Source organism: Cajanus cajan, chromosome 3 (assembly GCF_000230855.2).
Source record: "Cajanus cajan strain Asha chromosome 3, NIPB_CcT2T_4, whole genome shotgun sequence".
Taxonomy (NCBI): domain Eukaryota; kingdom Viridiplantae; phylum Streptophyta; class Magnoliopsida; order Fabales; family Fabaceae; genus Cajanus; species Cajanus cajan.
The window spans coordinates 30578825-30581747 of record NC_138519.1 but is presented as its reverse complement, the minus strand read 5'-3'; the positions used below and the strand labels follow the sequence as shown (position 1 = coordinate 30581747).

The following is a 2923-nucleotide window of genomic DNA, read 5'->3' as shown; positions in this document are numbered from 1 at the left end:
ATCCCTCACTAACTGTTGATGACTAAATTTGAGGGAACCATTTGTTTTTAAGAGTCTGGTAATCGATTACCTATACATGTAATCGATTACCAGACAATGAAAATCATATGTTCGAAATTTACTTATTAAAAGGTTCTCTGGTAATCGATTACCCATTTATTGTAATCGATTACCAGAGCCTATTATTGAAACAATTTCAATCAAAACAAAAATATCAAGTCTTTTTTATGAAAATGCATGATATCATTTAAAATGAAGATAAAAGAACAATACAGACATCAAGAGGAGTTCACAAGATTAATGATGTGCTTAATCGGCAAGACAACACATGAAAAATAATGAATGACCTCTATCAGTGTAACTATGACAATAAAGCTTCATTGGAGTATATCCATAGCCATGATACTTTTCATCATTTAGAGATCAAAATCCACAAGGCACACATTTAGGCAAAGAAACCCCTTCAAACAATACACATGAAGCAACCTAATTTTACTAAGCTAGATTGCTTATATAGTGATGACCTTATACCTATCTACCAAACATACAATTAATAGAGGCAACATGTTCCAAATCAAATCATACAAAAATTCAAATACAGGGGAAAAAATTCTTAAAATTGATTACCTTTTTTCCCAGAAGCAATTGACGTTTGCATGACAGTAAAGGAAAAGGTAAAACCTAGCTCTCTCGGTCTAGCAGGAGGTTGATTTTCTTGAGCAACAAATTTCCAAGCTCTGCTGCAATATAGTCAAAGAGTGCCTGAATCACAATTTTTTTAGATTGGTCTTGTTTCTCATATGATTTGCACAAAGATCAACATTTGTTAGGAAAAGAAAAAAAAAAGTAAACAAAACAACTGTAAGCAAAGAAGAGGAATTTCAAATTGAGTGGGAGTAAAAAGGAGCTTACATCTGATGTCCCAACCATCAAATTAGGAGGAATTGACACCTCAGCAAATTCTTGACTAATAATACCACCATCCTTGCCTCCCAATTGCACACGTAACACGCGAAAATTAGTCCCTCCAAGGTCTAATGCATAATATAGTCCTTCCTCGTTCCTAAAAAGGTGATGAGGAATACATAATAGAAACCAAATAGATTCAGTACGGTCTTAGCTTTCTAACCACCAATTTTAGTAACACAGGCATATCATTAACTACTAGTCGCTGACCGATGCAAGTTACTTACAACTTCCTTTTATAAACACGACATTTCATTGATTTCAATAATCAACGAGCAGGAATAATAAAAACAATTTTATTATTAGTTGATTCTATATACTTAATAGCACAATCTTTAAATAATTGTTGAAGTTGCACAAATAACACAAAAAGCCCCCACATTAATAATGTGGTGTTTTCATTTACAATCAATTCATCATCATACAAAACCATAGGTGACAAATTATGTGGAAATTGAAGTACAGATATAAAACAGAGACTAACCTCTGCTCAGACATTCATATGGTAATTATGTGGCAGTAGCATTCTGAACAGAGTGCCTAATGATGTTGACAACAACATCAAGATTGTGTTCAACATAAGGGTGTTTTAACTTTACCAATCGCCGTAGCTTGCTTGTAGTAAGAGGCATCTGCTTAGCTTTTAAATAAGTAATACAAATTAAGTTAACATCCAGCTAGATTTCTAACATTAAGAAAAAGTTGCACTGAATTTGCCCAAGTTGCGTACCAATTTCAAGAACAGATTTGTTTGGCAATACATATCCCGTACTCTCATCCTCTGCTCGGGCAACAAATGTCCCTCCATTCACACAGCCCTTGCAAACCAGGAAAACATGGTGTATAAATTACAATAGAAGTTAAGAATAACAAGCAATGAAATCCAAAATGAATGCAATATATATTATATAGTATGCCATATTCTGTTACTTTCGAAGTTTATACATTCTTTCAACACAATCCTGACATTGTATTTGTTTTTTAAAGCAAAAAGAATAGTGTAAAAGGTAAAGAGCAAAGGAATGTGAAAGGGTTAAATAGGTTTTTATGATTTTTCCCGGACAGAACCAAAAGACAAGACCTATCTATCCAAATTCCAAAAAGTTTCTACTTTTTTCACACTTTACATGCTTGCTTCTCTCTCCAACCCCAAATTAACAGTGCTATTGAGAACCTTAACATTTACAAAAGGAAGGAAAAATCAATAAGAATTCATTCCAGCAATTTAATCATTAAATTTTTTTATGCGAATACACTCAAACATCATTGGAATTTGATAACTTACCAACTACAAAACATTAAGAAAATAAGAACACTAACAAATTCTATCTCTTCACAAGAGAAATCATATAATTAACACAATGATCATTAAAAGTTCTGATCAATAATGAGCTATACAAGCCAGTAATTGATTTAGAAACCAACAAAAAAAAATAGTGCATTTCTTTAGTGAAACATGAGTGATATATTTTATATACATACTCAACTCAAGATTAAATTTTAAAGCTAAGTATTATGCTGGAAATGGTATAAGGGGACAGAACACAAACTCAAAGTTATGCAGTAAACGAGAAGCAATAAAATTCATACAGTGAATCATTTAAAAAAAATTATATTGAAACTCACCACAACACACTTGACACCAATTTCAGAACCTAGAGCTTCAAACCGCTCAGCAATTTGAATAGCAAGCTCTCTAAATCAATAAAAAGGTTAAAAACAGAATAAATAAACTTGTTAAATGTGAGTTAGCATTTTCAATCAATAAAAATTCAAATTATATGAAAATTCATCCCATGATTAGGTATCAATCAAACCTGGTGGGAGACAACACACAAGCAAAGAAATTATTGGGCGTGGTGCTTCTAAGAGAGCATGCAACATGGGAAGGGCAAAAGCTCCAGCCTTACCAGAACCTGTTTGGGCAAGTCCTATCACATCTTTTCCTGAAAAACAT

At 32.7% G+C, this 2923-nt stretch overlaps 1 long non-coding RNA gene across 1 annotated transcript; it reads right to left on the bottom strand.

The window, feature by feature from the left end:
• Positions 1-331: 331 nt before the first annotated feature.
• LOC145956546 (uncharacterized) lies at positions 332-1762 on the bottom strand. Its single transcript, XR_014432793.1, has 3 exons — positions 1697-1762; positions 913-1606; positions 332-762 (listed from the first exon to the last, which is right to left on the bottom strand). It is a non-coding gene; the product is annotated as an uncharacterized LOC145956546 (long non-coding RNA).
• Positions 1763-2923: the final 1161 nt, after the last annotated feature.